Below are 15,449 nucleotides of genomic sequence, written 5' to 3' on the forward strand. Positions count from 1 at the left end.
TTGTGCAGAGGAGAATAGATTAATGAGAGAACAAAATGCTAGCAGAGTAACAACGTCCCCAGAAAATATACTCTAAACAAATCAGAAAAAACCTGAAGCAGTGGGAAAAGGAAGGGAAAGAGAGAAAAAAGAAAAAGAAAAAAAAGAAAAAGATAAAGATAAAAACAAAAACAAAAACAAACAAAACAAAACAACAACAACAAAAAAAACAGAATGTGATCAAATATGATCAGTGCCACCCACTAGATTTGGGGTGTATTTTGGTCTTTTAGAAGAAAGTGCCTCCCAAAATTTTAAAGAAAGAAAAACTTATATATGTAAAAAAATAAGGGTTGATATGATGAAGGGATGGAATATGACTGTAAAGATGGAAATTATAAAAAATTTTATAAAAGGAATTGATAAGTAGTTGTTTCAAAAAAGAAAGAAGAGGATTTAAAAAAAGAAAAAAAAAGGGAGAGGATGTGATCAGGCAGGGGAATAGAAAACACCATATACTAGAGATTTAGGGTATATTTTGATCTGTTAGAAGAAACTATCTCAAAATTTTAAAGAGAGAACAACTTAATATATATAAGCCAAAAATACGGGTAACTACTATGAAGGGATAGAATATGACTCTAAAAATGAAAAATAAAAATGTTTTTTTTTTTAAAAAAGGGATTGATAAGATGTTGGTTGATAAAGGGAAAAAGAAAAATTCAAAAAGAAAAAAAAAGAAAAAAGACAGTTAAAAAAAAATTAACTTTGAAAGACTACAGAATCATGGTAAAAAAGCCATGAATTCTATGTGCAGTAGTCCCCTAGAGCTGGAGTTCTGCCGTTCTCTTTGATGGGTAAACTTGGTCTTGGCTGGCTGTTCTCGCTGATCTTCTGGGGAGGGGCCTGTTGCCGTGGTTTTCAAATGTCTCTGCCGGAGGCGGAATTGCCCCGCCCTTGCCTCCTCCTGGCTCAGTAATCTGCTCGGGTTTGCTCTCCGGGGCTTTTGTTCCCTGCGAGCTTTCCGTACAGCTTTGGAGGCGGAGAGTGAAAATGGCGGCCTCCCAATCTCCGCCGCAGAGGAGCCGAGAACTCGGGGCCCCGCTTCTCAGTGAGCCCCCAGAGAAAAGCCGTCAGTCACTCCCGTCTCCCCGGTCTCCAGTCGCACTCCGTGCTCACCCGGCCTGTGACCGCGCGTTTCTATCTCTGGCACCCGACCCCGGGTGGAGTCTCCAAACCCAGCAGATCCCTGCGGTGCACTCCCGCGCGGCTCCTCCCGGGGGAGGAAGGTGAGTCTCCCCGGACCTGCCGCTTGTTGGGTCCCTGCTGGAGGAGCAGTGGCCTGACGGTGCCGCGGATCACGGTTTATGGCAACCCCGAGCTGAGAGCCTGCGCCTGGGCTCCGCCTCTGCAGCCGGCTTCCCTGCTCCGATACCTGGGAGCTCTGCCGCACTCAGGTACCCCTGGTCTTTCTGTGACCCCGAGGGTCCTGAGACCACACTGTCCCGGAGGGTTCCACCCCCCGCTTAGCCACCAGAGTGACGTCCCTCAGCAGAGCAGACTTTTAAAAGTTCCGATTGTGTGCTCCGTGGTTCTATCACTTGCCAGAAGCGGCCGACGGAGGCCCCTCCCCCGCCGTCTATCCTCCCGAATATCGCCTCGGATTCACTTCTCCGCACGTCCTACCTTCCAGAAAGTGGTCGCTTTTCTGATGAGAGAGTTGTTGCTCTTCTTTTCTTCGATCTCCTGTTGAGTTTGTAGGTGTTCAGAATGGTTTGATCCCTATCCAGCTGAATTCCTGAGAGGAGACGAAATCCAGGTCTCCTACTCCTCCGCCATCTTGCTCCGCCCCCTCGGGCATAATTTCTTTTATGTCTTGATATGCTTAATACAATTTTTAGTATTTAGTACACAACAAAGTATATTAGTATTACAAGAAGTGTATTATACTTTATTATACTTTGGACAACTTCTCTCTCCATATATTAGCATCAAAGAGTTTAGCTCGAACTAGTGTGTGTAAACAATTCTTCACCCACCCTGTTCTCCCACCCCAAATCTTCTGGCATACAGAAAACAGACTTAGAAATAAATACAAAGTACATATGACTCCACACTGAGTTGAGTTTTCCATAGTGAAGGGAAAATTACATTTCAAGGCTCTATTGTCAAACAGATTTATCTAATGTTTTCTCCTGTTTTCACTATCAATTCTAAGAATATTTTACTGGCTAACTTTAAAAACGCTTAAAATGTGAGACTGGAATGGAAATATTGATGTAGCTATAGATTAAAAAGCACAATTTGTCTGTTAAATAAAGTCTGTCTTTTTAAATCAAACAGAATTCCCTTTCCATATACTCAAATCTGAAATTTATGTTTATACTTATAGACACAAACCTTTTGGCAAGTTGAGGAAATACAATTAATCTTGTTCTCAAATCAAAATTTTAAGATGTATTCAACAACACTGTCTTCAAGAACATTTTGTCCACAATATTATACATGTAAGACTCAAAATACTTTTATATAATATGTCCTCCTCAGCCCCGAAAATAAACTAAATAAAGAAAGCTGAAGTTCTGTTTGAACCAACTCTGCTCTACCTCAAAGTCATACCACCTCATTTCTTAAAAAATTAAAAATATTTTGCCAGAGATATAAATTGTTATACCTTTCAAGATAAGGGTTCTAAGTAATTCTATAGTTACTACATTTCATACAACCTGTTCTAAGAAAAATGATTCATCTACCAAGCTATATATGCCACCTGTAAACAAAAATTTCTAATATTTCAAGGGATAAAGAATGCTGATTCATAGCATACACATTTATAATGGAAAAAGGAATCCAAATGGCTTTCCCCCATGTGCCTCTACCCCGTCCTCAAAAGTGAGCACAAAATGAAAAGTGCCAGAGTGGAACTTTAGTTCCAACTTTAGTGGAGTTGTTTAGGTAGTCATTAAATTTCAAATGAGTTGTCATGTTTCACAGTTTGAAATAAAGGTTAAAAGTTAGGACCTGCTAATGAAATGGAAGCAAAATAATGTTTGACTTTTAAATTAATTTTGAAGTCCTCACATAGCAACATGATTTTCCTATAATTCACTTACTGCCACAAATACGCTTGTAGTCAGGGCTATTTAGGCATAAAATAGAGCTCAGTGGTTAAGATCAAGGTCTTTGGAGTGGCAAATTGCCACTTACTTGATATGACCTTGGAAAAGTCACTTAACCTCTCTAAGCTTCAATTTCCTTATCTGTTATTCTCAAGATAACTCAAAAGCACTTACATAATGCCTGGCACACAGTAAGAGAGCAATAAGTAATAGCTGCTGTTATTAGTATTATCAAGAGAATCTCTGCAAGTTGCACTTATAAAATTAAATGTGAATGAGAAATAATTCATAAAATTTTACTTAAAAAAACACTAAAGGTCAGAGTTAATTCTTTCTATAAATGAAAATCATGCTGGCAGAAGAGACCAATGCCTGAAGAAAGATCAAAAAACAAAACATACCAAAAACAACAACAAACAAACAAACAAACCAGGAAACCAATAATGGCAACCAATAACTTGGAACACCTAAAGAAAACTGCCAAGGACACAAGGAAGTAGGTGGTCTGCTTATTCCTATAGCTATCTTTTTTTTTTTTTTTTAAGATTTTATTTATTTATTTGAGAGGCACCCTCCTATAGCTATCTTTATTTATTTATTTATTTATTTATTTATTTATTTATTTATTTATTAAAGTAAGCTCAATGCCCAATGTGGGGCTTGAACTCATGACCAAGAGTAGTATGCTCTACCAACTGAGCCAGCCAAGCATCCCTCCTATAGCTCTAGGATAATGAATTCAAACATCAATATAGAGGGTGGAAAAATGACCAAAAAATCTCCCCAATCTAGAAACTGAAAACCTAAGTAAGGAAGTTAAATTTTGTATCCAGTGATAGGTCGTGGGAAATTTTTGACTTAGAGATTTTCAATTCTCTCACTCTCTACAAGGATATCAAAAAACATATCTAATATGGTAGCATAATCCAGTAAGGAGGTAAGAAGCTCTCACACCTGCTTCAGGTTTATCCATAACTTGATCATAAGAACCTTCTAGGGTAGTGACAAAATAAATACAGAATTGGAAGCATTACCCTCTGAATCTATCCTGATTAAGCACACTTTAGTACATAATATATGCAACACAGGTAATTTCTCAGAACATTTAAGAGCCATATACTTTAAGTACTTGATACAAATTAATTTCATATTTAGAAATAAGTATAAAAACTATTTCTAGTTTTTCTTTATAGATGCAGAGCTTGATGACTCTGAATATAAGCAAATTCTTAATATTTACTATCCAATAATTACTTTAAACAAACATTTATTCAGTCTTTCCTATATACCAGGTGCTATCCTAAAAGTCAGGGATACCGTTTTTTACCAAGACAAAAACAGTCTCAATGTTCACAGAGCTTGTATTTTCGAAGGGAAGACTATAAAGAAATAAGAATGTATCACATGATAATAAATATCATGATAAAAATCTATCAGGGTGGTGTGTTAAGAAGTGACTGAGAAGCTATTTCAGACTGGTTGGACAAGAAAAGCCTGCTCATTAAATTTAAAACAATTACCTCCATTTGCTGCCAAAATAGATAGCAACTATTTTATTTATATATAAAAAAAAAGGTAAACATTTTGCCAGGCTGTGACATTATAAATCACCTCATCTAATGGGTATGTGTAAACTCTTCCCAAATACACACAGTAAACACTGATAAACAGATAAGATCACTTTACCTTCAAATTCATTTCTAACACATTCCCACAGAATTTTTATAATAAAACAGAAATGCTAACAAATACACATTTTCTTATTTATATTTGTTTTGTTTACACATTATTTTGCTACACTATAAATAATTTTTAAATATTTGAGTTTACTTAAAAATAAAAATATTCCAACAGAAAGGCTTAATTTTGACTCACCTGTGCCTGTACACAGTGCAGAAGATCTATAAATTTGTAGCCAAATCCAAGAGACACCTGCAATACAAACAAACAAGCAAACATGAATAAAAAGAAACAGACTCCTCTTGGACTCATTAGAGTGGATGTGATTTTTACAACCAATATACAAGTAACTAACTCATTAATAACATCTCGCCATTAAATTGCATGATAAATCAAGAAGTAGACTTGCTGCATGACTTCTATTTGGTTAAAAAAACGTAAAATATGTAAGGCCGCATTTCATTGTGAATGATGGATGAGGTATCTAGTCTACAATTTTGAGTTCCCACCGTAATTCTTACTACACTTTCTTGCAGCTGCTTAGGTCTCATCAGGAGCACTGGAAGCTGAGAAGCAGCAGAGACCTGAGATCCCTATGTCCAGACTGCCCCCCTAGGAGCAGCCCAGCGCTCAGCACACAGTTAACACAGTGCCCAGTAAATGTTTGCTGAGTAAACAAATAAATAAAATTCACATCGTAATCTTAATTTGTTGTGATTTATAGTTTACCTGCAAGGAATCAAAAGGCTTGAAACTACTGAAATAAAAATCTAAGTCATAATTGTATAAAGAAGTTCAAAAGTGACTGAATAATTTATCTCAAAAAAAAAAATCTCGAGTAAAATGATGCAAAAATGATGCCATATAAAAATACATGACAATCTTAACAATTTGTAAGAGCAAATGTAGATAGGGCACCTGGGTGGCTCAGTCGTTAAGCGTCTGCCTTCGGCTCAGGTCATGATCCCAGAGTCCTGGGATCGAGTCCCACATTGGGCTCCCTGCTCAGCAGGAGGCCTGCTTCTCCCTCTCCCACTCTCCCTGCTTGTGTTCCTGCTCTCGCTATCTCTCTGTCAAATAAATAAATAAAAATCTTAAAAAAAAAAAAAAAAAGAGCAAATGTAGATAAGGAAGAAATGAACATTTTCAATCACGAGGGGAGCTGCTCACCAAATTTCTTCTGGGCATGTCTTTGAGAACAAAGAATTTAACTCCAAAGGACCCTGCGGCATTTTTCTGACCCACACGAGAATCACTTCCACTGCACTAAAGAAGTTTGTTTCTAAGATGTACAGTGAGGAATACAAACAAGTATGTGCTTATGCTATTGTCTGTGTATTAATGTTTACAACTTTAATCTAAAGAGGTCAAAAGGGGAGGGAAATAGAAAAAATTCCATCTTGAGTTTTACCAGGACCTGCTCGGTCTGGAGATCATCAAATGTAATGAAATGCAGCTAGGGTATTAGTTAGTGATGATTCATGAAAAACAAAAGAAAATCTGTATGCAAATAAGAAGTTATCACAGTAAGTAAAACGAATGGATTCTCCTCAAGTGGCAGTCAGTGAGTAGTGTGCAATAAACTGTTATGTAATAGGAGTCATCAATTCTTTGTGGCTCTACTGGGGTAAATTTATTCATTATGCTAGCCTACTTAAGCCTATTATAATTCTATACCAACAACTAATTCGCTCAAGGACATCACACTATGCCACAATCAAGAGCTGAAAGTTGTGATTATTAGTAGGAGTGATGATATTAAACTATTACTGCTTGATCTATATTATTCAGTACGTTTTCACTAACATGCTAAGATAATATGAGGAGAAAGTGCCAATGCACTCTGCTCCCCGAACTCTCTCTCTAAAATAAGTAAATCTTAAAAAAAGAAAAGAAAGGAAACGAAACGAAAAAGAAGGCAGCACCAAACAGTGGAAAAACCTCGTAGGGTTAAGTCATCAGACAGACCGGTTTTCAAAACTGGCTTTATCATATAAATACTGCTGCTGATAATATTACTCTATTGTTAGCAGCAGCTTAGGTATGTATGCGACCTAGGAAGTGTTATTGTGGACTCAAATATAAAATGAGGATAATAACGTCCTGTTTGCAGCACCTTGGAAGTATTCAATGAGATGATTACATAAAGCACCTGGTGCACAGTAGGTGTTACAATTATCCTACCAAGTATGATCCTGCTAAGCGCTGCTGGCTCTGACAGGTAACTCAGTGAAATGATGAAAAAACAGAAGTTTCAGGAGCGCCTGGGTGGCTCAGTCGGTTAAGCCACTGCCCTCAGCTCAGGTCATGATCCCAGGGTCCTGGGATCGAGCCCCGCATCGGGCTCCCTGCTCTGCGGGAAGCCTGCTTCTCCCTCTCCCTCTGCCTGCCTCTCTGCCTACTTGTTCTCTCTCTCTGTCAAATAAATGAATAAAATCTTTAAAAAAAAAACAAAAAAACAAAAAAAAACACAGAAGCTTCAGGCCTGTCCTACCCGAAGGAGAACGGATTTTCCCTGGAATGTCCTAATGGTTTTATCTGCCCATAACCCTCCAGAGAACGTAAACATGGAAACTACTGGGAAATTTCTGAACCAGGGCTACCTTAAAACTACATCAAAAGTTGAAAAAAACTACCTAATTTCAAATCTTACTGTAAAGTTACAATCAAAACAGTGGAGTATTAGCATAAGGATAAACAATAGAAGAGAACACAGTCCAGAAACAGTCCCACACATTTATATCAATTCATATTCAACAAAGGTCACAAGGTAATTTAATGAGAAAAAGACAGTCTTTTCAATAAATGATGCCAAAAACTATTAGACGCATGGAAAGGGAAAAAGAACCTCGACCTTTACCTTGTACCATGTACAAAAAATTAACTAAAAATGGATAGGACCATAGACCTAAAAGTAAGAACTAAACTACAAAACTTGTAGAAGAAGATTCTTGGAGAAAATTATTGTGGATTAGAAAAAAAAACTTTAGATATTACACCAAAGGCATAAAATAAAAATAAAGACCATAAAAGAAAAAAAAACCTGACAAACTGAACTCCATTAAAATGAAAATGTCTGCTCTTCAAAAGACATAATTTAAAAATGAAAACACAAGCTACAGATGGGGAGAAAATATTGGCAAAATAATTACCTGATAAAGCATGTGCATTTAAAATACATAAAGAGCTAAATAATAAGGATGCCCATCTATAATATATAAAGGACTTCAATAACTCAATAATAAAACAATTCAACTTTTTAAAATGGGCAAAATATTTAAAGATTTTTAAATATATTATATATATTATAAAAGATACACAATGGGGGGGGCGCCTGGGTGTCTCGGTTCAGTTAAGCATCGGACTCTTGATTTCGGCTCAGGTGGTCTCAGGGTTGTGAGTTTGGGCATGGAGCCTGCTTAGGATTTTCTCTCTCTCTCCCTCTCAAAAAAAAAAAAAAGGAAGATATACAATGGGAAAAGTACACACAAAAGTACTAGACATCATTAGTCATCAGAAAAACAGAAATTAAAACCAAAATAAAATATGCTAGACATGCAATAAAACATACAGTGTTGATAAGGACAGGAAGAAACTAGAACCTTCACAAGACATCCCTTGCTGGTAGGAAAGCACAATGGTACGGCCATTTTGGGAAAGAGTTTGGAAGTTTCTCAACACATAAGCCAACAATTTCACACCAAGGTGTGTTTTCACTTCTCTTGGGGACAGATGACATTCAAGCAGTTGTGTAAGGATGATCTTAGCAGTTATGTTTAGAACAGCTGAAAAGTGCAAACAACTCAACCGTTTATCTTTGGAGAACGGATTTTGTAGAATGTAGTACATCATGCAATGGAATACTACTCAACAACAAGGAATGAATTACTCATGGATGCAACAACATGAACCTTAAAAACATGTGCTAAATGAAAGAAGCCAGACACAAAGATAACATATTATATAATTCCATTAATTTGAAATTTCTAGAAAAAGTAAAACTACAGAGGAAAAAACAGGTTAGTGCTGTCCTGAGTTAGAGAACAGAAGTGGGGAATGCCTGAAAATGGACACAAGAGAACTTTTTGGGCTGACAGACTTATTCTAAAACTAGACTGTGGGTGATGCTAAAGAAAGATGTATAAGAAACACAAGACACACATAACTGTGTACATTTACTAAAACTCATCCTATAATACACTTAAAATGGGTGCATTTCATGGTATGCAAATTATACCTCAATTTCTTCAATGCTAAAAAAATCATAAATGATTTTTAAAAACATACCTCTATGTACCTGCCCTTTCTTCCTATGTGATAGTTATGATTACTGTGTCAGTTAAGGGATGTAAGGGACAAAGGCAGTTCTAGTAGCAAATGGTGTAAACATCTGACAAGAAGAGCATCAATTTGGCTGCACGAATTACACATCATGACTGTGAGGCAAAAAAATCAGGACTGAGCCCACATCACACAGAAAAAGATTGCTGACAGCATTAAAGCTATAGACTGATGATTTTTCAAAAGGTAACAGAGGGTTAGAAGAAGATATGCTCAAAAAAAAAATTTTTTTTAACCAACGGGTTAGACACAGAGCCAGAGGAAGCAAAGCAAGCTAGGAAGAAAATGAAGTGACACCCACAATACCAGCGAAAAGAGCACTTTATGCCTACCGGAATGAGAGAAGAACCATATTTTGCTGTTTTGGTTTACCAGCATCACCATCATCATCATCACCAATAGCGACGATTTATGAAATGCTTCTGGCAGAGAGCTTTATATCTGTTATCCATTTTAATCTTCCTAACAACCCTATGAGGTAGGTATTGCTACTATACCTCCAGTTTGTAGATCACAGAAACTTAACTGACAAGTGAAGCACTCTGTCCAAGGTCACAGAGCTAATGTAGTGGTAGTATGAGAATTTGTTTTCTTTTTCTTAAAAACACAAAAACTCTCAAATAACACAAAACATACCTTTAACTCTCAGCATGTTTCAAATTATATTACATCAAGAGGAAAGTCATACTCTCAAGACTTAACTGTGAGAACTATTTCAGATTATTAAACAGGACACTGTATTTTTTTATTTGATCTATATTACATACATTTTATATAGTATAAAAAGGTATCCTCAAGTATAGCTTCCATATTTTAATAAAATATTAAATATTAAACAGTATTATATTAAATATTTAAAACAGTATTATAAAATATTGTAATATTAAGACCCCAAATTTGATGTGCTGCAAAAGTCTTAATAATATAATGTATAAAGAATGTGGACTATATAAGGTAAAATTCCCCCTTTCCCAATTATTAAGTTGATGATGCTAAAAGTAACATCTAGACCACTGAAGAATTTATAAGTTAACTGATTAACTTCTATATATACTTCAGACAGCTTATGTTTTCTTTGTTAAAAGTCTCTACCTCCACTGCAGACAATGACTAATGAAACTCTTTAACAAATAATTTTCATTTTCCAAAGTTGTTTTTAAGAAGGTCAACAGTATCATCTCAAGACCCCCTTAAAACAACATTTAGCTCATAACCTACGTATAAACATTAATTAACCTTGTAATTATTCTTTCCAACTACTCATTCTGCGTATTATACATAGAACTTAAGGTTCTTAAACTTGACATTTTGCTTAGAGAAATCTTCAGTTTTCTAGAACTGGTGCTTAAAATTACTGAAGTCCAATCTTAAGATGTTCTTTTGTTACTTTAATTCAGTTTAACAAAATGCTTTAAGTACAGTAATCACAAGTTAAAACAAGTAGAGATTTAGATTTATAACTGAATAACTTCTATACTAAATGTAAACAAAGGTTCTAAATAGGTATATAGAAAAGGATATATCATCAGTTTAAAAATTACTAAGCTACAGGCAGGTGCACATATATAATTGGTCCATATGATATAGTGGAAAGAAACCTATCCATCAAATTCATAAATCTCAAATGATCATTCCTCTCATTTTTGTCTCTCACAATGGTCAGAGCCAAATACAATAAAGCAACTATCACAAAACAGTAACTCTTCAACAAATAGTATTCTTGCTCAGAGACAGACTTATAAGAAAAATTAATTTCATTCATGTAGATGAATGTACATGGCTCACATTTGGAAAAGAACTAAAGATATTAAATTTGAAGTCACTAGGGGCGCAGGGGTAAAAAAAAAAATTTGTGGAGTGACTAACCTGAATATAGCATTTAAATCCAAAGAAATGATTAAAATTTCTTAGGGAGAAGAGAGAGGCAGAAGGAAGACCAGCAAAGACAAATACTACAGAGTCCAAGAGGAGATAGTTCCAAGAAGACAGCTCTCAATGCTACTGAGAATTACAGTTTCTACTTGATTTGGCAAGCAGAATGTGCTGATGACCTTCCTAAGAACAGTTTCACTGGAATGACAAATATATAAAGCGGACTAGAGAAGCTGAAAGTATTAACAAATGAATAGGATATAAGGATCTGGACACAGCATGTGCAAATGATTACTATCATTATTACCTTATGCTAAAATTAATCTTCCCCTCTAGACTGTGAGCTTCTTGAGGGCAAGGGTAAGGTTTTATCCCCCTTCGATTAAGGAAACAACCTGCTGCTGGATTAGTGAATTTTAAACAACATTCCTGCAGAAGTCCTGGGGCTTTAATTAGGGAGCTCAGCCCCAAAATTCACACAATAATATAGTCTTTAATGGAATTACAGGAGAGAATAGAAAAAAATAAGTTAATGAGCAGAAATTAATCTTTCTTAAACAAAGATAAAAGGCTCAGAGATGACTCCTGACCAAGACTAGAGCATGCCAACCCAACAACCAATCAGTCTTCCCAAAATAAAAGGCCCCAACACACAAGGAGTAGAATTTTAATTGTTTTTCTCCCAGTAATGCAGATAATCTTTGCCTGTAATGTTTCCTTTCATTCTCCTTAAAATGAGAATGGCTACCGAAGCCTACTGTGTATACCAGAATAGTAGAGGATTTCCATATATTATCAGTTTATCTTTCACAACAAACCAGTCTGAGAGGAAATGTCTACCTTCCTTAATAAAATATATACCCTGCAAATATCAACAGTAGAGGAAAGAAATCCACTTAGGGAGAGGAAATAGGACTGTGAACTCTTCTCAGAAACTTACCTTCTCCTGAGGTTTTCCTCCCTAATTAATGCCGCAATGACCACTCTCACCAATACGAAATAAGCCTACAAGCCTTCCCTAATATCCCTGATGACAATGCAGACAAGCGTGTAAAACTTACCTCAGTACCGCTGGGTAACAAGAGGTAAGCAACTGAACCAAAAGCAACACTGAAACTCTATAATCTGCCTACACAGGACAGGGACACAGTCTCTACCCCCAATACCTAAGAATAATTTCAAAAACCAGCCTCACCAGGACCAGCACAAACTTTCTGTCCCCCTTCTGGGTTTTTGTTTTCTCAAGATGGGCCCCTTTCCCCAAATGACTGTCACTGTCAGTTCCTAAAGGGAGACCACACCTTTCAACAGCATATGACCATATTAAGTTAATCATCATTTCAACACAATAAAAGCAATATTCATTAACTCCCCCCACCCACACACACACAGTATGAAGGAGGATAGCAGTCTTCTTAAAAAGATGTTCTGTAACCTCCATTTTATAACCAGGAAAAGGTAACACAATTTCTCTAAAGTCACAGGACGTGTGATGGAGCTGGGTGTCAACCCCATGTCCACCTGACTCCAGGCACTAAGTTCTTACTACTGTGATTGCCTGCTAGGCAGCACCAATCTGTCAAAAAGTAAATAAATAAAAGCAGAGGAAAAAGTAGCCAGCAAGCCCTAAATAAATGGTATTTTTCAAAAGTTGAAAACAGTTCACATGTATGTACAATATACGCTCATGGCTGTAATTTTATGTCACAGATAAATTTTTAGAAGTAGAATTACATTTTTATATAAGATAATTAAATGCAGCAATATTTTACAGAGTTCCAGAAAGAATATGGTATTCCAAAAATGAGCACCAGAGTACTAAGAAAAAAGCTATATGCAGCTTAGTATGTTGGAAAATGGAGAGCTTATCCCTGGAGTACAGTTAGTACCTAGTCAAATGTTTATTGTCTGTCTGTAGACTCTCACTGAGTCAACCCATGAATCCAACTGTCATTCAGAAGAAATATTACCAAAAAAGATATTTCATCAGAAATTTGTTTTATTGTGTGGGCCTATATAGTTTCCCATTTTGTTAAAAAATTTAAAATGCAATCTTCCATTTTACTACATGTGTAGGTTCTGACAAAAACACTGAAGAATACTGGAGAAAATAGGATCCTATACCATTTTGAATAAAAATTTAGCTCTGGAAGAAACTTGAAAATAACTTGTTTTAACTACTCAGTTTCAATGATGGGAAACTGAGCTTCAAAGAGATTAGTACGTCCACTGACAACAGCAGTACTTCACTCCATCATCCTCTGACTGAAGTTTTTATGAACCCCAAAACAAACACTAAAGACACTGGTCTTCCCATCATATCTTAACTAACTGCTATGGAAATCATTATCAAATATATGTCAACCTTCGCATCACAGAAGAGCATTATGTACACTAAAAGGTGTGAGAGGTTTGTAACTTAGTTGTGAATCTAGAACATGTAGAGAAAACATCTAACAATACAAAATATAACTAAAACTTCAAAGATCTGGAAATGAGCTTTCTAACATCCAAAATATACAGAATAACGAGGAGAACTACCTTTTGTTTAAGTATCAGGTACTAGTTGCTGTGACACAAACTTTACCAGCATTATTTTTACTATTTCCCAAAGGTAGGTTTCATCTACATGGCATCTATCAATCCCATTTTGCAGGTGAGGAGGCTAAAAGTCAGAGAAGTTAAGTGATTTGCTGAAGTTAAAGCAAGAGGAGAAGCAGTAGTGGAATCCAGGGACTTGTGAATTCAAGCCCTCCGCTTCTCCCTGTTGTGTTTTCCAGCACAGCTCCTCCTGCCGGACGCTACTCCTCTGCACTTCTGGCTCCGCCCACCACCTCTCCAACACCCCCCCCACCCCCCCGAGAAAAAACAGGTTGGTTAGTCAAGAAGATGCTTTCTAACATCCAGCTATTACAAAACAGCCACAAGTATCATTCACCCAACAAATCCACTCAGTACAACCTGGTGAGTCGCCCCAAGATTATTCAATTATTGGCCTGTTATGCCTATATAAGCAAAGAAAATGGAAGAAATACTGATAGTGTAGGCTAAAAGACAGGTGTGAAGAAAAAAATTTTAAGAGTTGTGACAAAAAGAGAACTTTATCCAACACAAGGAACTGAATTTAAAAAGAAAAGAAAACAATTCTAAAACCTAAGGTGGAAGAGCTAGGAAAAGAACATGCAGTGGCTGACGTTTCCCTCCATCTGGGAGTCTCCAAGTCCAAGGGCATATACACATGTCCACAAAATTTTCTAATACCCTATCTTCCTTTCAATGACAATCCAAAATTACTTACATGGATATGCTACACCCAACGGGTGACCATTATCATCACTGATAACTCGCTGCCACTGCATTTCAGTACCTGCATTTAGGCTTACAACTGGAGCACACACTAGTAGTATTCTAATGTCTTTCTTATCAAGTCTTGAGGGACAAAGTTTCCTATTAGTTTAAGAAAAGAAAAATAACGGGGGCGATCTGGAGTATCTTTTTTTAAAAAAAAGATCTTATTTATTTATTTGACAGAGAAAGAGAGAACACAAGCAAGGGAAGGGGCAGGCAGAGGGAGAGGGAGAAGCAGGCTCCCCACTGAGCAAGGAGCCCCATGTGGGACTCGATCCCGGGACCCTGAGATCATGACCTAAGCCGAAGGCAGACGCTTAAGACTGAGCCACCCAGGCGCCCCTGATCTGGAATATCTTCACACAGCTAATAGTATATAGGCTGAGCTCAACGGAACCTGAGCTCAGCAGATTGTGAACAGCAATTCTGTTAGGACCAGACATCATCACATGGTGGCGTTAATTTAAACCTTACTTTGTTGTATAGGTCCTAATGAAACTAAAATCTTTCTGCACTGAAAAAGGATCCAGTAACACATACTAAAATGGGTGTTTCTAATACCCTATCTTCCCATTATACCAGTCAATTCCCCCATTATTTACATAATAAATATGGCTACGAAATGTACATTTAAAAAATCCTTCAGGTACAGTTTTGTTTTGTTTTTTTTTAATTCTGCTGACAGATCAAAATAAGGCCCCTACCAGAGTGGTTCCTAAAATGTCTGAGTGTAGCTCAGGAACAAAGTTTTTCTAGGTTTAAACCTAAATGAGAAAAAAATGTAGAGCTTTATTTTTCTATAAAGCTAAATTCTATTAAATTTGAGGATTCTCCTTTATTATTAGATTGAATTAGATTGAAATGGTATTGTAGCTGTCATTTTTTTTTTTCATGTAATGACTTGACAAAATTCAAAATTTGACAATCCTGTGTCAGTTCCCTAGATTTTGGGGGACATTTTTAATAATACATAAAATCAAAATCTCTAGGTACCACTGGCCCATCTATTATGAAATGGTGTATTTCTACACACGTGTGTGCACAAGCTCACGCACACACACACACAGATATACAAATATAGGTACTTCCTTCTGGCACCATGGGGAAAAT

General features: G+C 36.6%; 1 protein-coding gene across 1 annotated transcript in view; it reads right to left on the bottom strand.

Moving 5' to 3' along the window:
• Positions 1-15,449, bottom strand: part of NCOA2 (nuclear receptor coactivator 2) — a 222,767-nt gene that overhangs the window by 193,805 nt on the left and 13,513 nt on the right. Inside the window, exon 2 of the mRNA XM_021688631.2 lies at positions 4,974-5,030. The gene's annotated coding sequence lies outside the window, so the exon portion shown is untranslated. The remainder of the gene's footprint in view (positions 1-4,973; positions 5,031-15,449) is intronic.

This window comes from Neomonachus schauinslandi, chromosome 4 (genome assembly GCF_002201575.2).
Source record: "Neomonachus schauinslandi chromosome 4, ASM220157v2, whole genome shotgun sequence".
NCBI classification, from domain to species: Eukaryota; Metazoa; Chordata; class Mammalia; order Carnivora; family Phocidae; genus Neomonachus; species Neomonachus schauinslandi.